The 20,291-nt window shown below is 41.8% G+C and overlaps 1 protein-coding gene and 1 long non-coding RNA gene across 2 annotated transcripts in view; one reads left to right on the forward strand and one right to left on the reverse strand.

Annotated features, from left to right (window-relative positions):
* Positions 1–20,291, reverse strand: part of pik3r3b (phosphoinositide-3-kinase, regulatory subunit 3b (gamma)) — a 265,999-nt gene that overhangs the window by 67,500 nt on the left and 178,208 nt on the right. The window lies entirely within an intron of this gene.
* On the forward strand, positions 1,936–14,716 carry LOC121900779. Its single transcript, XR_006097079.1, has 4 exons — positions 1,936–2,076; positions 13,048–13,107; positions 13,381–13,561; positions 14,150–14,716. It is a non-coding gene; the product is annotated as an uncharacterized LOC121900779 (long non-coding RNA).

Below are 20,291 nucleotides of genomic sequence, written 5' to 3' on the forward strand. Positions count from 1 at the left end.
TATGGGGAATATAAAACAGACAATTCTACCGTCAGTGTCAAAGATCTGTAATGTAACATGTATGTCATAACGATATTTAACTTGTTTTATATCAATTTGTTCAAGAAATGTGTTCAGAACAGGTTAAATGTAATACAGGACGTCTTATTAAATGGGTTGAAACCTACCTTTAGTAACAATAAACAAGCTTTTTTACAATTAGCTAGTTCTGTCACATTTGCTGACCAGACACACCGCCATTTTGGAAGTGATGTCATTGGTACACAAATTCACACATTGTCACATGACTGCACCAAGATGTTCAGTAGATGTCACTTTAGGGACTTCATGAGTTAAAATCAAGGATAAAAGCTGTAGAAGGAATTTTCCAGAACATTGAAAGGGTTGGTGACACCTGTGTCACCATGAGGTTCTTATGGGTTAAACACAGTAGTGTAAAAGTCCTGTACTGACTTCAGTTTGGTACAACGATGCACTAATTCCACATCTGGAAATATGTTGCCAGTGAACAAAATCCAGGCAGCACTGATATTTCCTTCAAAATGCATTTGGCACAAGATATAAGTAGTATAGATACGTCATTTCTAGGAGACCAGAACCCTGGAAGAAACTACTTCTCTATTGTGATTTTCTAGAAAAAGAAATAAATACATGTACATGTCTTGTAGAGAGACTCGGCTCATTATGTAAAGAAGTGTGAACTTTTGGATCAGGCTAATATCCTCTAAACTGATCATTATTTACACTAAAACGGAGCTTTTGACCCTTTCAGTTTGTATCGAGCAGCTTTACAGCAGACAATAGAAAAAAGCCAGAAGCTCCCCCACCTGTCTGTCCCTCCCTCCATCCTTTTTTCTTCCTCTAATAGGATTTCCATCCATTAGATCTTTTATCATGACCTCCATGCATGTTAAGGAGGGAGAGATGAGCTGAGGTGTATTGATGCAGGGAGGTGATAGGGAATCAATAGGCCTATAAAATGGACAATCAGGCAGTGAGGCGGCTGAGCTATAAGCCCGACTGCCTGCTGGAGGTTCCTGAGGGGGAATATTAGCTGCGTCTGTGTGTCTGTCTCACTCAAGTGTCTCTAATTAAAATGTACAGCCTGTCTCCTTCTCTTTATGTCTGTCCTCTGATTAAAATGTAAACGTGTCGGTGTGATAGTGGCTCTGTGAGCTGAGGTCATTTCACAGCGAGCTGCAGGTTGCGGAGGCTCATTTTGAAAATAAAAGAGAAAGAGAGGAAAAATACTCGTCTTTTCTTCAGCCTCTCAACAGTCATCATGACGACATAAATGGGCACATTCTGTTTTTATTTATTGATATTTTTTTCTCTCTTTATTGTTTATATCTTCCCTGTGCAATGATTTTGTGTTTTTAGGATTTAATCCCATTTTAATTATTTATATTCTACATTTTTATACATTTTCCCCTCAATCTTCATAACTATGTCTGAGTTTTTATTTGATTGTTGATCTGTAAAGCACTCTGGTCAACTCTCGCTGTTTTTAAATGTGCTCTATAAATAAATTAACTTGATTTGACTGATAAAATTCAATCATCTTGGAAAAAAAGACGAGTAAGATACAGATACACAAATGTCTCAGCTCCCGTGTGACCTTTGACCTCTCAGACAGTATGTGTGTGTGCTGTGCGTACAGTGTGCACGTACACACACACACACACACACACAGGTTGTGTACATGTGCTGACTCAGATACTTCCTATTTAAAGATGCACAGCTCCTTCTGTTTATTTACTCTCACAATGTGAGCAAGTGAACATCAGATTGTTTCAGTTTCCCGATGAAGACGAAGATGTCTTAACCTGCTGCGTGCGTCAGCGACGAGGCAAGTTTTGTGCACCTAACTCTGTTTTCATTGGTCAAAATCAACACTGATGTCCTTCATGTTTCCGTTTCCCCTCCAGTCAGCAGTCGACATGGAGGAAGAGCGAGCGAGGGTGACGATGTGAAGTTCGCTCGCTTGCTCGCTGTTTGTTACGTAGGAGGACGTGTCGCACTTGTGCAAGAGTAACACGCACAAGGCAGGGAGGCTGCAACGACAAATCCTAAAAGGTGAGTTCAAACAGAAAGAGTCATTTGCATGAATTTGACGGCTGGACAGTTTGTGTTTATCTGCCCCCCGAAAAAGTCAATGTACCAGCTACACAAATGTTAGCATTAAGCTAGTTAGCAAAAGAGCAGCGACCGTGACTGTGGGAGTTATAATGTGTGTTTGAGTTCAGCTCCAGTCTCTCCTTTTTACCCTCATCTCTGTGTGTTTATGAGTCAGATTCATTAAAAGCCTCGGGATAAGAACCAATTTTCACTCATGTTGAAACAATTGTGTCTTGTGTGGTCGTGTCAGTTCACACCTCCTGGGTGAATTCCCATTTAATCACGTCTTTTCATCGACTTTGTATATAATCGCGCTGTCTTGAGTTGCGTGTTAGCTGTGGGCTTTTTTTTTCCAGACAATATTTTTTTACATTTTGGAGAATCTGCACCATTAAAAGTCTTGTTGTGTTACCAGCAGGTCTTTTTGTTTGGACTGTATAAAAGCCCTTCATACGGTGCTTCTGATATATGATTTCTGTGTAAAGTTATTGACTTGTATTGACACTGAACATACTGGTGTCACTGGGAAGACAAAGGTGAGAGGAAGTTCTGAATGTGAACTCCAGTTCACGCTCTGGGTGATGTAAACAGGAAGTATAATGTTAGTCATCGTTACTTTCTGAGAATACCGCACCATGAAAAGTCATGCCGCGTTAGCTACGATCAGTTCCTCTTTGCACTGTAACCATGGATACAGTATAACGACCACAATCACCATAAAAACTAGAAGAGTGCAGATGTCTACCAGGTCTTATACAGATATATGCAAACGTTTTAAAAAAGGGTTTTTGTAGCATACATCTCAGTTTTCCTTCAGATGCATATAATAGTGTGATGTTATTGTAACTTGAGTTCATCTAACTGGTAACTGGTTCCATCACCGGGGAACTACAGAGGAGAAGAGTCTAGCTGGTGACTTAGGGCCCTGTTGTGGTACCAGGCACCTTTCGTTGGCAGAGTGTAGTGGTCGGGAGGGAGTGTAGACCTGAATGAGGCCGCGTTCTGGATCATCTGCAGAGGTTTAAGTGTACATGCAGGGAGGCCAGTAAGGAGATGCAGTAGTCGAGTACCAGGAGTCGTGCTGCATGCTCAGACAGGAAGGGTCTGATCTTCCTGATGTTGTACAGGGCGAATTGACACGATCGAGCGACTGAGGCCACGTGAACCTTAAAGGTTCGCTATTCGCTACGCACACACATTATGCACCGCCCTGTTCCTTAAAGCAGCTACACAGCTACACTACCTTTCACATAGATATTCTTTGAAGACTGAGGAGAGACAGGATTCAGGGATTTGATGCACTAGTCGATGACTCAAAACAATTCCACAGTAACGTAGGGTGTTATTGTGCTCGCACAGTGTGCAAGTCAGTGTGAAAATCATTAGTAGCTCGTTGATATTAATGATCATGTGAGATTTATTCATTCTGCAGCAACACAATGAATAAAGGGAAACAGTGAACTTAATAAGGAAACAATAAACAGAACGTTAAATCCATTTTGTTAACATTTTGTTGTGACACACCACAAAAATCCCTGCTTCTCTCTCTCCTCTCAAACAAAGAAGAGCTGAATCTCACTCAGCTGTCCCTCTGACCTCCCTCACAGTCAGGATGGCGGCAAAGACAACAAAAACAGGGATTTATTCATCTCGTATCGTGCCTTTAACTTTAGTGGATCATGATGAGAAACGGTCTAATATTTCAAATTGTGTCGATCAGATCAGATGAAAGGTTTAAACATCATATTAATGTCCTTTTATTTATTTGCATTTTCTTTTTATTTGCATCCTTTGTAACTTTGTTAAGAAAAGCGTCTATCGATAAAGTTTATTATATGTCTTTTAAAGATGTTGGTAACAGTAAAAAAGAAACAACTTCATCCTCATGGCCTCGTACATATCTGTCTCTGAGCTAGCCTACTGACCATCTGCACTCACCCACTTGAGAAAACGTCTTAGCACAAACACACACACACACACACACACACACACACGTCAACACAATCGGCTGGCTGGTGACTCACAAGGACGGCATCAGCGGTTGTGATGTAAATGGCACATTGATATTTGGATGGACGATCACACTGCTGCTGGTTTTTTTTTTTTTTCCCTGCAATCTGCAGCTCATCAACACACACACAGACATGAACATCATCATCATCATTACGTAGAGGCCTTGACCGTCTAGTTGGGGACTGTGGTCCACCATGACCGAGATAAGGGTCCATCAATCTATCGACCCCCCAGCCCGGGTCCACCTCTCTCTCTCTCTCTCTCTCTCTCTCTCTACATACATGAGATTCATTTCCTCCACACCAGATGGCTCCCCTGTGGCTCACACTCCGCTAGTTAGCACTGCGGCTAATCCGTTAGCCTGAGCCCTCACGGTGTCATTACCTTCGAGGAGAGGTTACAGTTCAAGCTCATAACCGCCAGCGAACTCACTCGCTCATTTCTACATCTCTTTTCTTTCATTTCATCGCCTCGTCTGTCTCTGAGCTAGCCTTTAGTTAGCACAGTGTTCTGTTTTATCTCTCATCACTGAAATCCTATGTTGAAGCTGAAACTGCAGCTATATTTTATTGTATTGCATGTTTTGAAAGGCGCTACAGAAATAAAGTTCCCTTACTTTTCTTCTTGTCTCCTTACCTCTAATATTGTTTCCTTCATCTTCACCCTGAGAGTCTGTGATGACCCCTGCTGTTAGATAAATTATGGGATGGTAATTAGTGGCTCCTGGTGACACCTGGGCCTGGTGTTACCAGCCTATAAGAGCGAGGAGGTCCCGCCATCAACGCCTCCCTCGCTTTTCCTTTCAGCTGGTTTGTTTTCTCACTCCCCTTCTTCTTCTTCTTCTTCTTCTTTTGTCTTGCAGGCACACTGCCGGTCATGCGAGGACGGCGTTTTTTTTTACGTTTTATTATGCATCTCATCCCTCATGCACACCTCACGCCGCTGATTTCACTGATATCCAGACTCCTCGCTCTGTTAATCCTCAGCTGAACCTTTAATTCATTCGCTTTGATTACATAAATTTACTTTTGTTACAACCTTTAACACGGCGTGTCTCCCGTATTCGTCACGGCTCGAGAGCCAAGGTTGTGACAGATCTCACAGGCAGGAGTCCCAAACACACAGGTAATAATGTCAATGTAACAGCAAGGGTCGAGGTTGAGGAAATTAAAATAAAGTTCAAGTAGCAACAGAACAGAATTGCAGACTTGGACCACTCGTCTTAAGAGGAAATCAGATTTGATTTGCTTTCCCAGCCGATGAAACTAGCGGCCAGAGCAGACAGAGAAAAGATTTGTTTTCAACCTGGATTTGAACATTTTAACAGAGCCGGCCTCCTGGATGTGCAGAGGGAAATTTACTCCAAAGAAAGGCAGCTCAATGGGCACCAGAAGGTTTTTTTTTTTTTTTTGTTAAATAGAGGAACAGTTAAATAAATACCATTAAGAGAAAGGCAGTTTAAGGTTTTGTAAGTCAGGAGGAGGATTTGTGTTGGTAACCAATGCAAAGATTTCAGGACGGGTCTGATAACATCAAACTCTGGCAGCTCTGCGTTTTGGGCCGAATGTGGACCTTTTGTTGCTGCGATGGGTCGGCCAGAGAAAAGTACATTACAGTTGTCGATTCTGGAAGGATTTTAGTGTATGAATTGGATAAAATGGGAAATATTTTGGCTGAGTTACCGAAGTAAAAAGGCAGTTCTTGTGATATACTTGATATGTGATTGTCCTCTCCTCCCTTCCCTCCCTTTCCTTTCCTTTCCTTTCCTTTCCTTTCCTTTCCTTCCTTCCCTCCCTCCCTTTCCTTTCCTTTCCTTTCCTTTCCTTCCTTCCTTCCCTCCCTCCCTTTCCTTTCCTTTCCCTTCCTTTCTTTTCCTTTCCTTTCCTTTCTTTTCCTTTCCTTCCTTCCTTCCTTCCCTCCCTCCCTTTCCTTTCCTTCCTTTCCTTTCCTTTCCTTTCTTTTCCTTTCCTTTCCTTTCTTTTCCTTTCCTTTCCTTTCTTTTCCTTTCCTTTCCTTTCTTTTCCTTTCCTTTCCTTTCTTTTCCTTTCCTTCCTTCCTTCCTTCCCTCCCTCCCTTTCCTTTCCTCCCTTTCCTTTCCCTTCCTTTCTTTTCCTTTCCTTTCCTTTCTTTTCCTTTCCTTCCTTTCCTTCCTTCCCTCCCTTTCCTTTCCTTTCCTTCCTTCCCTCCCTCCCTCCCTTTCCTTTCCTTTCTTCCCTCCCTCCCTCCCTTTCCTTTCCTTTCCTTCCTTCCCTCCCTCCCTTTCCTTTCCTTTCCTTTCTTGCCTTCCTTCCCTCCCTTCCCTTTCCTTTCCTTCCTTCCCTCCCTTTCCTTTCCTTTCCTTTCCTTCCTTCCCTCCCTCCCTTTCCTTTCCTTTCCTTTCCTTTCCTTTCCTTCCTTCCTTCCTTCCTTCCTTCCTTCCTTCCTTCCTTCCTTCCTTCCTTCCTTCCTTCCTTCCTTCCTTCCTTCCTTCCTTCCTTCCCTCCCTCCCTCCCTCCCTTTCCTTTCCTTTCCCTTCCTTTCTTTTCCTTTCCTTTCCTTTCCTTTCTTGCCTTCCTTCCCTCCCTTTCCTTTCCTTTCCTTCCTTCCCTCCCTCCCTTTCCTTTCCTTTCTTTCATTTCCTTTCCTTTCCTTCCTTCCCTTCCCTCCCTTTCCTTTCCTTCCCTTCCTTCCTTCCTTCCTTCCTTCCCTCCCTTTCCTTTCCTTTCCTTCCTTTCCTTTCCATCTCTTTTGCCTCATACTCTTCTGTCTTTTCACTTTCTCGTCTCTCCTTCCCCTCCTCTCTCTCTCTCTCTTGTTTCTCATTATTTTGTCTCATGGACTTTATTTTATTTTTCTTCCTTTCCACTCTTCCATTTCCTTATTTCTCACCTTCTTTCCTCTTTTTATTTCATCTTTCCTTCCTCTCCTCTTGTCCTCTTTCCCATTATTTTGTATCCTTTCCTTCCCTTTTCCCCTCTTCTCTTTAATTTTCTCTCCTGATTTGTTGGCTGAAGCCCGGCTAGCTGCATCATTACCTCTGCAGGGGTTAAAGTTCAACATCTTTATCACACTCTTTTGTAGATGTTGTATATGCATTTGTCTTGACCCTGCTATCAGTTTCCCTTCCCTCTTTTCATTTTTTTTTTTTTTAATACCTCCCCCTCTTCCTTCCTTCCTTCTTCCCTTCCCTCCGCAGCTAATTTGCTGTCCCTGTATCGCAGCATCATTACCTCCGCTCAGGGTCAATGCTGAACGGTCATTAACTGCAGCCTCTTCATCCAGATCACTCATCTCCACCACGATGCTATCTGTCTCCGGATGACAGTGACGAGCCTTCCCTTGTCTCTCTATTTTCATGACGTCTCCTTTTCTCTCTTTTTCTCTTCCCCCCTCCGTTTTCTCTCGCTCTCTCTCTCTTTGTAGGTTAACTCCTCATTGACCGAGGGGGCCGAGTGTGTTGAGTCAGACAGCGGAGCTTAGATTAGACAAAAGCCAGACGGCATTATGCGGACAGCTGAACTAAGCCCTATTAGAGAGAGTCATTACCCTGTCTGTCTTGTCCTGCATGCACACATACAGAGCAAATTATCTGTAAAAAAAAAAGAAAAGAAAAACTAAATGAGTTGAAACTAAACTCTCTGAAATCTGATCAGAGCAGCTTCAGCTGACGGTTACATTTAAAAGGAGAAATTAGGATGAAAAAGCAAGGAAGGAAGGAAGGAAGGTTTAGAGGAAAGGAGGAAGGAAAGTTACCTTGCGAGGCAGCTGGATGCATGAGATCACGTGAGAATCCGTCTTGTCAGTTATGCGCTTGTGTGGTTCGGACCAATCAGCATCACGAATCCAGCTGCTGCCTCTCAAGGTAAGACGGTGATAGACAGATGGTTCATCCAATCACCTGCCAAGTATTTTTTTTTGAAAGCGTCTGCACTTTTCCAAACAGTTTCCAAGTACGACCTCTCAGATGGTTCTGTGTGACAAACCATCTGGCGCATCGGGTTGAAGGAGAAGTGGAAGGAAACGGGAAAGTAAGAGAAGGAGAAAGGAAGGGGTAAGATATATGCATACCTGCAACCTTTATCTTTACTGAAATCTTCCATAATGACACACATTCTGTCTTCAACTCATCACTAACGTCTATATAAGTGTCTGATAAACCTACAAACTGTTACACAAACCGAGTTTCTGCATCATTTATCATCATCTCAGTGCTCCTTGCATCGGGGGGGCAAATTTGGATGAAAGACCGTCCTCCCGAGAAAAACGAAAACAGCAGGTCGTAATGTCAGTTGCACAAAAAACAACATATAGTTACGTTTGAGTGACAGATGCCATCTAGTGTCAGTGATGCAGTTCAGATGACAAATAAAAGCTGACAACTGTCCTCATTCAGAGGAGGAGGAGCGGTGGATGGAGGCATTAACCAGCGGAGCAAGTGTCGCATTTCCAACCGCGACCATAACTACGACAGTCCCCTAACCTTAAACCCCTGGTTATTATTGTAGCCATGACGACGAAGAGGAAGTACTAACTTTAACCCACACCGCATGTTTCTCCGTTGCCGACCTTTGAATCCGTCCAGGATTGACTGGCATCATGACATGAAACAGCGGTTTCTTGGTTGAAAAAGGAACTAACGCCGTTGTCAAGCTGTTGTCAAGCTGTGCGTCAAATATGAATCAATATTCTGTTTCTGCATTGCGTATTTCTCCCCTCAAATATTTTCAGAAACATACGTTAGTGTTCTGCTCGCTGTAATATGAGAAAGTTTGTGACCCAGCCGCCATGTCGAAAACAGAAAACCAGTACGTCACCACCAGCTGGAGCGTTTAGTGGTGACTGAATCGAATCCCCCCCCCCCCCCACCCCCACCCCTCCCTTCCCCCTACGGAAACCATTAGAGTGGAGGCAATGTCAGACTGAAGATGGAAATGGTGTCATGGTTCTGTCCCAGTCTGGTTCTATGTACCTCCAGGCTTTTCTTGCCTGTTTAAAACTGGGCTGAGTGGGAGGAAGCACAGATAAGAGAAGCTGCAGATTATATTTAAAGATCACTTGATCGACTGTTGCTTGCTACATTGACTCTCATGCAGCCTTAATATGCAAGTCGCTCCGCTTGACAGACTGATTTATTCATGTTTTTGTCAACAGTGACGTTTATTTTGCTGTTTGTGCTGGTTGTGACTTGTGCACTTATTTTATTCTTGGCTTGTGCATGGTTATATTGTGTTTTTTGTGTTTTTTGGTTTTCTGTTTGCTCTGTGTTACTGTGCTCCACACCTTCCCTGCATCGAGCCTCGTTAGCCCTCCTCTACTTCCTGTGACTTCTTGTCCTCCTGTTCCACCTGCACCTAAGTCCTGGTTTTCAGTTGTTGGATCCTTTGTTCTTTATTCTGTATTCTGCCAGCTTTGTTTTTGCTTGCACAAGTCCAAAATAAAGAAGTTGTTCTTAAGCCCTGCTCTGCTCCACATCTCTAACCTTAACGAAGTGATCATTTTAACCCAAACCACGATCTTTACCAAAACCTAATTAAGTGGTTTTTGTGCCTAAACCTAACCAGACTTTAACCCCAGCATTGTCACATCATAAAACATTATTATTCCTCCTGGTGTCACATGGTCAAATGACGTATCTGGTCTTGTAATTTGGAAGACTGTCCAATATCTGTATTTCTGTAAACATCTGTCTCATGATGGTTTGTCCACAAATGCAAAACAATCAGTGAATGTGCTGTTTTTGTTTTTTTTTCTAAATGACAGTGGGGATGGTGTAGAGAAAATTAAACCTGTCTCCAAGGGTGTAATTTTCTGTCATATGTGTGACAGATTCTGCACAAGAGTTCAGAAATGTAAACAGTGTGTACAGCTCTTCTTGAAGACTTCAGTATTTGATGTAATTGTGGTCTAAAAGAAGGAGAAATAGCACTGTATGAGGAGCAGTGTACATATAACATGCTGCACACACACACACACACACACATTCAGATCTACAACCAGCTGGTTATGACGAGATGAAGGAGATGGGAAAACGGATCGATGACTTGTGATGAAAAACCATCAATAAACTTTAATCCTGTAAAAGCGGAGCCTCGTCTGCTCGCCCGCCCGCCTCTAAACACCCGTCACTCACACGTTGAGCCTTTATGCTTCGCAGCAATGACTGCATTGTTCTCGCACTGAGCCTTCATCACAGTAATGTACTGCAAAACTGGTCCGTCTGGTTCTGCAGTGTTTTTTTTCACAGTTTTTTGGAGGTCTTGCCACTGTTACGCCGTCACCCTTTGAGCCCGCCAAAAATGTTTCGTTGCTCATTGCGGTTTGGCAAGACTCGCGGGGTATTTACTTCAGTTAGAAACACTGCCGCTTATTTTACAGGTGAGTGAATCAGTCTTTATCCATTTGGAGTTGCAAACTAAATGTGTTGCTTACTGTCACTGACATCTTGTGAATCACTACCCTTTAGTTCACTGATTATTCTGGTTTACAGTGGTTCCAGTTTTCTCTTCTTCTTATAGTGAAGCTGAGCTTGTAGGATTCAGACTTCTTCTCCCTCATTGTTTTGGATTGGATCTAGTTACTTTCTTGGATGCTCATTTCAGGAATAATGTATTGGCTCGAATATAAGACAATATTTTAATGCAAATATTAAGAATAAAGATATTTTTCCAGAAATTTCAGTTCTGCGGTATCAGCTGCTTGTGTGTTCTCTCCATTCAAATCATAAATATAAGCTTGCAGCATCAAACAGTACATGAACTTTTACACTTTTATCTACACAAAACCAATTCCAAGTGTTGTTGCATCTGAAAATACTTAATGTGACTAAAGTGTGAGCAGCCAATTCAGGTTTGGCTGCAAGCTACTGCAACTAATTTAATTTCTTATAGATCAGTCTTCCCAAAAATGATGAAAAATATTACTAGGGTTTTGTGTATTTTGGGATTTTTGGGGGATATTCTGGACCAATGTGTTGTAGGTACACTGTGGAGTTTTACAGTTATGTAAGCTACACTGAACAGAGGAATATCTTTGGAGAGAATGGTGTTCATCCCTCAAGATTTCCACAGACTTGGAGAATCTTTGTGAAGGTGAGCTGAAGCTGTGCTGAAAGCTTGTATTGGAACAACACCTTTCTAACACACTATGTAGGTTATTATTTCAAGTATGCGCATGTAAGTGCAAAGTAAAATGTGTAAACAGTATGGTAAGAAATAGAGCAAATAGAAAAATATATAGAAATGGTTAAAAAAAAACCTCGTCCTGACTCAGTAGTTGTTGCCGTGCGTTCCCTTCATATCACAGAAAGCTTTCAGCGCTGGCTGCAGTTCAGCTGGGGACACTGAGTGGCTGCTTGACTTGACCCCAAGTGTGAACATTTAATCAGCTTAGCATGGCATCCCTGCAGCCCCCGCTGCATCTAAAACCACACAGCGACGCTAAGCCATACCCACTGACCCACACTGATCTCTGCCTCTCACTCTCCCTCCGTTTACACTCATACACAAGATGCTCTCACAGCATACTGTATATACTGTATCCATACACGACGAAACACGGACACGCACTCAAACAGCTGACACAGCTGAAAGCCTGCAGAGCTTATAGGGGCAGAAAACACGCCAGACATGCTGAATCCTATTTAACCGATGCTTTTAGTAATGTAAAGTGCATGAGAGTGCACGTAAAAGCAGGGGAGCGTGTAGCGCTGCAGGAGCTTAGGCAACGTTACGAAACTGAGCTTAGGTTAAAGTGCATTAGAGCGAAGAGATTCAGAGAGAACATAAGTCCACAAAGAGAGAGGCAGGTTTATTAATTCAAGTAATTGTATATGTGTGTGTGTGTGTGTGTGTGTGTGTGGTAATGCATTAAACCTTTAGGAAGCATCTGTGTGTACAAGAGAGGAGGAGGAGGGAGGGTGTGGTAAACGTCCAACAGTCTAAATTTCCAGTGGAAAATTCCCACTCTGAGTCTCTATTCCCCAGAGAGGGAACTGTGTGCAGTGAACGCCTCGAATGCATTTAGCAAACACACAAGTGGGACAGTATACATTTCCAACAGGGTGTATAGTATAGACAGCTGGATTGAGCTTGAAGATTTTCTACCTTCTGTCATGGTTGCATGAAATCTCCTGATTGACCGTCTCCTTTCATGATTTAATTTCACTTCTTCTTTGGTCAGACACTGAAGGTCTGTGATTAAGTTTGTTGGACTGTGAATACACTGAGACTTGTTCGTTCTATCACTGACAAAGACTGATATGTTGTATTTAATAAATCTTGTAGAAAGTTGTCAATTAACCAAAACAAACAGTCAGTGTTTGGGTCTAACACACTGACACATGACTGACTTAAGACAGGAAAGTAGGCCAGTGGTGCAAAGCTTTTCTGTCAGCAGTTTTTTTTCCCCCCCCAGAGATTAAAAAACAGCTTTATTCTTTGATATACTTTAAACAGCATTCGTGAGCCAGGAGGTTGTGAAACATACTAAAGGCAATGAATGACTTATACAAGACTTTTATAACCGAGTAATTACATAACACACAAATGGGAAACCGTTCTGAATGTGAATGGTGCATTTTAACCTCCTGAGAAAAGAAATATGTGACATAATGCACAGCTAGATGTTCTGATACAGAGAAATAATGCACAAGTTCAACTTTGAGGTCAATTATTGTACTGTTGTTGTTGCATTAATGCTTCTTTTACCCAGTTTTCAATCCCTTTTATTTACAGGCTTTTAGCAGGGTCACTACATGTCTTAGCCAGGCACGTAGTCACTCTCTGTATTGCTATTTTCAGTATTTCAAGTATACCATATGTGAAGAGTATGCATGCGAGTTATACTCTACATGTTTTAAAACAGCTTTTGTGGAAATATGTAGTTTTAACACAGTTAAAAATTGGTTTTAAATGACTTTTTGTGTCTGTATGTCCTCAGGTTTTTAACACCGGGACAATATCTGAATATGAACGGACAGAGGAGAGGTCAGTGCTCCAGGTATCTAAAGGGACCTATTATGCTCATTTTCATCTCTATATTTTTATTCTAGGACTCCACTAGAGTAGCTTTGCATGATTCACTGTTCATTAAAACCCTTTATGCAGCCCCTCAGTTCAGCCTCTGTCTCTAACAAGCAGTCTGAGCTCCTGTCTCTTTAATCCGTATCAGAGTCGTGTTAAGTTACCGCTGATGCAAACCCAACATTTCCTGCTTTACTACTTCTTATTAAAAGCTTTTAAATTAATAAATAATGGGAAACTTTTATTGCAGGAAATGAAACGTATTCCTCACCACATTAGCTGGAGACACAACAATATATGGAGATATTGGGAGCTATTTGTTCAGCAGATCAGTTAGAAATAACGCAGGGAGGAACAGTACAATAGTACAACCGCCACAGTGATGATGAGGTTTGATGAAGAGCTGCAGACGACCAGCACACCTCCAACAGGTAAACTTCTTATTTTACTTTGCCCTGCTGTGTAATGGACTCATGGCTTGGCCTGACTAACCCCAAAATAATGGAAAAACGCCATAATGTTAGCAGAGTGGAACTGTCAGACGGCTCGGACTGAAAGTAGAATAAACTGTTGGAAACTGAGCGTTCAGAGCAGTATGAAGCTGGTGCTTTTTGCTCACAGGGATTACTTCTACATATGTTTACCTCATTATTTGACACTTTGGCCATGTTTAATATGAACGTCCGACATTGTGACATTATTTATTTATTTTCATATATAAAGGGTCCCTTTAAGAATCATGTTGAGCCTTAGTAATGTCAAAAATGATAAATGATAAAAAAGTTCATATTAGTGGTTTTGTCTCAGAAGGAGTGACTGATATATTGGCATTCACTTAACATATGAAACTGAGGTGTTAAAATGTTTTTACCAGATTATAACATATTAAAACACTATGATTTAATGATTTCATTAGTGATAACAATGACAAACATTTTGCTCTTATTGTAATGAGCTTTAGTCAGTGTCCAAAACATGAGATTGCACAAGCTGCACTGAAATGAAACTTCCTTCATAAGGTGTCTGGACTACTGTGAGCCTGGAGGACAGCGTGAGGAGCTCAAACATCCAGAAATATATTACTGCATCTGATCATGAAGCCTCCCAGTTGAACGTATTCTGGAGTAGACACACTGGAGGGATTACATATTCCCTCTGGCCTGGGATCCCTGCTACCACCACAGTCTGGACCTAGATGAGGGGATTTCCACACCAAGTTCAAATTTGCGTCCAAGATATTTGCACAAAACCAAGCAGATAGTTAAATCCTGGTTTCTATTACTTCTTGCACATCAAATATGTCATTTTAATCTAATAGAAAATTCTCAAGCAAGTGTGTCACCTCATGACCTCGCCATGATTGGCGGGAGCCATTACTTCCTTTTCTTTTGTTAACAAACAAGAACAGCAAAACACCTTGATCGGCGTTACCATGGTTCCTGACCAGATGCATAAAAAGAAAACGAAATAGAGCATGAAGAAGTCTTGAATCTGGTGTTCTTTGTTATGTGTGAAAGTTATGCACACACATTTTTCAGATTTCTGCATCAGTATGTCAGTTTGGACCCAGTGCACAGTGGCTTTAAGCAGCAAAAAACAACAAAAAACAATATTATCAATGCCAAGTTCTGAGCGGTTGAGAATCTATTTGTTCACAGAAAGCTTTTTCCTACTGCAGCCTGCTCCGGGACGATGTTTTTACACAAAAAAAACATCGTCCACTGTGGTTTCAAGAGAGAGGCATAAGAAAGAGCAAGCTTCTAGGAGAAAGTTCAGCTCGGATTCATCGACCTGTCCTCGTGGCGGACTGTTTACTCGCTGTTTACGCTGCCGTGCATGCAGGCAGAGCCAATCAATCTACATCCTGTGTCACGCAAAGAGCAATGTCAAGAGCTATCTCTGCGCTTATACCGCTTCCTCCACCTGACACGGCGAGAGCAGGACGAGAGGGAGAGGTAGCGTGAGAGGGAGATGGAGAGGACACGCAATCCCACCCTCCGTGTGTGTGTGTGTGTGTGTGTGTGTGTTGGTGTGTGAAAAGCACCAACACACAAAAACACACACATGTTATATCAACCTCACTCTCTGCTGGAGAGACAACTCCAGAGAAGAAAAGCACATGTGCTGAAGTGCTTTTAAGACTTTTTTTTTTTTCATCAAGCCTCCAGCTTTACACACACACACACACACACACACACACACACACACACACACACACACACAAACACACACACACACACCATTTCCCTTGTCACTGTCTAACCCAAACACTCCTGTGAGGCTCCTGTGGGCCAATGAGAGTCTCAGAGCTGTCAAGACCACCGGGGCCCCTGAGGGCCATCCATCATGAAAGATGGGGAGAAGAGAAGAGTAAATAAGATCGGAGAAGATGACAGGAGGAAGGAGAGAAGAAAGGAAAGGAAAGGAGAGGAGAGGAGGAAGAAGATGGATAAGAGAATTAGAGGAAATAAAAGTAACAGAAAGGGAAAGGAAAAGAGGAAGAGAGAGGAGAGAGGGAAGGAAGGAGAGGAGTGAAGAAGATCAGAGGAGATGACAGGAGGAAGGAGGGAAGAGGAGAAGGGAAGAAAGGAGAGGAAATAAAGCAACATAAAGGAAAGGACGAGAGGAAAGAGGAGGAGGAAGGATGAGAGGTGAGGAGGGAAGGAAAGGAGAGGAGTAAAGAAGATGGGAGGAGAGAGGAAGGAAGAGAGGAGAGGATGGAGAGGAAAGGAAAGAAAAGGAAAGGAAAAGAAGAAAGGAAGAAGGAGAGGAGGGGGGGGGAGAGGAGATGAGGAGAGGTGGAAGGAGGAAAAATAACAAGAAGAGGAGGAGAGGAAAGAGAACGGAGGAGATGAGAAGAAAAGTGAGGAGAAGAGAGCAGGAGACAAAAAAGAAAGGATGAGACACAAGAGAAAGAGGAAGGAGAGATAAAAGATGGTGGACGAGGCGTTGAAGATGGAAGAGAAAATGTGCTCTCCGGGGAGCATTGGATCCATGATGCATAACCAACACGGAACTGGTCTTTTATTCACTGTAGTGTACACACACACACACACACACACACACACACACACACACACGGTGAGTGAGTGAACTACTCTAGTGAGAGAGCTGAAACATGTCAGACTCTGTCACGCAACAGGGCAGCACTACGAGAGCCCACTGTGTGTGTGTGTGTATGTGTGTGTGTGTGTGTGTGTGTGTGTATGTGTGTGTGTGTGTGTTTCTGTGTGTGTGTGTGCGCTCACAGGGACTGTGTGACAGACCAAACACTCAGATAGAAGGTGGCACATCTCTGACTGTTTGCATGCTTCACTTCATCACTCGGCAGAAAGCGTGTTGCCCTTCGGTGTGTGTGTGTGTTTTTCTATAAAAGCAGTCATCACTCCGGGGTCAGTGTTTTTCCTGGACATGCTTTTCTGTTACACACTCGATGAAACTTCATCACCTTCATCTCCTCCGTAGTAGAATATTTATCCTGAGTTACATGTAAAAGAAAAACACGAGGAACATTTATTTTACTGGTGAAAAAAAACAAAAAGTACCTGCTCAGTCCTGGTTTACCTGAGGCTGTTGTTCAGTCTCTGCTCCCCTGAGCACTACAAGTCTTAGCTCACTATGACTTACTATTGTCAGGATAAGCTACTGAGATTTGACATCAATCTCATTTTGATATATCTTCCAGCTCTATATTTATATTCTGAGGCTCTACTGGAATATATTTGCATGATTTCCAGTTAAAAACTCCTTATTTATCTTGTCGTGGTCCTTTAATGCAGCCCCTCAGTTCAGCCTCTGTCTGAAACAGGCTCCTGTCTCTTTAAGGCCCGCCCCCTCCCAATGAGCGCACTCTGTTCTGATTGGCCGGTTTCAGGAAGCTGTGTCTTGGCTAGAGGCTACGATCTGATCTGAAATATGCGAGTGGACTTTTTGTCTTTCAGGGAGTGTTTTAATTCACCTCATGTTCTAAGTCTAATAACAGCAGAAATAGTAGAAGAGATCTCCACCAGGTGTGTCTGGGGGGCAGGTGGGTGGTGAACAGGAAGTGCAGGGTAGACTGTGTGTCCAGCGTGTATGCATGAGAGTGGTGGAATGAATGGAAGACAATACGCAGGTTACATTATTAAGGTGTAACCAGAGTAGACAGGCTCAACAAACCTCGGAAACAATGTCCATACTGTAAAAATAAACAATAAACTTCTCAATTTAAACATTATTTATTTAGAACATTTTGTTTGTTTGTAACACGGCTCACAAAATGAAACAAAGAAGAGTTGAATCTAACTCAATTGTCCCTCCTGGCTCCCCTTACAGTCAAGATTACAGCGAAGATAACAAATACAGGGATTTATTCATCTAGTATTGAGCCTAACTTTTAGTGATTCATAACATATCAGGTATGGAATTAATCTGCAGATGCTTAGGTTCAAGATGAGACCAAACTTTACTATGGATGTCAGTTTTTGAGCCACGACAAAGACCAAAATGTGGCCTGCAAACGACTGGGTAAGCCTCGTTTTTAGCCTAGGACGGAGGTTTGAGAGCGGCTGTCACCGCTGTCAATCATGACGTCAAATATCTATATCATCAAATAACTAATTAAAAACAAACTTACAAGAAAAACGAGCACTTGAACAAACATCAGCATGATAAGAACTACCTGAAATGTGAGAAAATGAGAAAATTTGAGAAAATGTGACGTGTACTTTGATTTTTTAGTTTCCATCCACTAACATGGAGGGGGCGGGGCTTATGACCTATACTGCAGCCGGCCACCAGGGGGTGATCAAGACGTTTTGGCTTCACTTCTGGGGAGCTGTCATGACGTCCATCTTTATATACAGATTTTACACATAAAATGTACATGTAAAACACATAAAACGCCGAGGACTAAACTTCACTATCGCTTTCAACACACACAGATATCTTTATGAGTGGATGGAAGAAGATTGTCAGTAAGTTTTTTTGCTGCTGGACCTGAACTTGACCCTTTTTATATTTTAGCAAATCTGAACCATGAAAATCACACAGCCTCCTGTTTGCACAATAACCATGAATATACCAACAACAATGTACCGAATCATTCTGAAACAGAAAGAAAAATGGATTTGATGAAATTCCAAGAGTTCCTTTTTGGATGTGATTTTAAATTAATTTTTGGACGCTTATCCTGAAGGACGTCCAGATGACCCTGAAGAAAGCTGCAAGCCGAAACGTAACGGTCCAACAATAAAGTTGCTATTTATACTACAAATGTTTCCAATTTAAATCATTTGCTTGGTCATTTTGACATATCCTGGACCTTCAGTCACCCCCTTGATTGTCCCTCAAAAATACAAACAGTTTCAGGCTTATAAATATAAAATATTCCAGTTGTGTTCAGTCACAGATGTTAATTCAGTTTTCAGTTTCTGATGTCTGTCAGACTCAAACCTTCAGCCACAGAATTACTGAGAATGTGAAGATTTGATGTTTTTCTTTGTCTCCTTGATGGTAAACTGAATTTCTTTGGGTTTTTTTGACTGTTGATCAGACAATAAAACAGCAACAGCTGATATTGTTTAGAAGATACTAGTTCGTCTGAAACGCGGGGTCGGATTATGGGAAAAACATTTCCCATAAATGCAAACTGGATATTTGAGTCACTTTTCTTCCCTTCAATATAAACGCACTATGCAGCCAAACACTGTTCAAAACTGCAGAACGTAATCTGAAATTTATGTGAATATCACGAAGTTTCCAAAAGAATATAAATATATATCAGGCTGAGTTTTGAAGACATGTGTTTCAAATGATGATTTTCTGATTGACACAATTATACAGCCATATGTTCAGTTGTTGTGTCCCGTCTCAGACTCCACTTCCATGGAAGGATGTCTTGTAAGTGTCAAACAAACCCTCCAGAGATGCCTCTGGGCTATGAAGCAATGTTGGAATTGCAGGTCAAGTGATGCATAACTTCTATCCACAGATCATCATTTCAAAAGAAATGGTTGTGAAATGATTTTTCCTAATCCTGAGATGAACAAAAACTTAACCTGACGCTCCATAAGGTCTGTTGCACAGAACCATCTGAGAAGTCGTCCTTGGAAACGGTTTGGAAATGAGCAGGCACTTTCAAAAAGTACTTGGCAGGTGATCGGATGAACATCTGTCTATCACCGTCTCACCTTGCGAGGCAGCTGGATTCATGAGATCACATAAGAACCCTCGTAGGACGCCGACTGGTCTGAACCACCGGTGGTTCGGACACAAGCGAAGAGAACTTGAAGCCTGAAAAGATGGATTCTCATGTGATCTCTTGAATCCAGCTGCCTCACAAGGTAAATAAAAACTGATGCATTAATTTTCCTGTTATTAATGTGTGCAAAGACTCAGCGGGACGTCAGCTGCTCAGCCACAGGATAACTCTAATGGGGTAAAAATGTAAATGCTGAAGGAAGCCTGAAAACATTTTGGCATAAGAACCTGTGAGCAACTTTAATTAGAATGAATGGTGCAATATTCAGTTCCCTTAAAACATCCACAGGGTTGAACCTGCTCCCCCTTCGTACAGGAGATGAAACTACTCATACAAGGTTTTTCAACTCAAATAAATCTCCATCTCTGTGACTGATATGATACCAGACTTTATAAGTCGTAATATTTTAATGATGATTTACCACCTTGAACACAAACATACAACAACTTTCTCACTTCATGTGTAAATAAATGAGAATCACCTGAACTTATTGTTTAAGAGGGAAGTGGCATGCAGAGGATTTTGCATACAGAGCGCCACAAAAAGAACACAGGATGTGTGCTCTACATGTTTTTTTTTAAATTGGTGTTAATAAAACCTCCTATCTGAAAAATGCACTTTTTTGAGAAAACTAAAGAAAACTTGTTTTCTTGCAGAATGCTATTTGTTAAATATATCCAATACATAACACACTGTTTTTGGACTATATTATTATATTATGTGTTAACAATAAAGTGCAGATAGGAGCTTTTGCACTTGGTGCAAGTTGGAAGAGGTTCTACAAGACGATGCTCTAAATTAAGTTAATAATTAAAATAAAATAAAATTAAGTTTGTTTTCAGGTAAGAAGATGTAGTAAATGTAATAGTTACTACATGGTATTTGCTTCCTTGTCCACTGGAAATGAATGTTCAGTGATT

The sequence above is a fragment of the Thunnus maccoyii genome, chromosome 7 (genome assembly GCF_910596095.1).
Source record: "Thunnus maccoyii chromosome 7, fThuMac1.1, whole genome shotgun sequence".
Lineage (NCBI taxonomy): Eukaryota > Metazoa > Chordata > Actinopteri > Scombriformes > Scombridae > Thunnus > Thunnus maccoyii.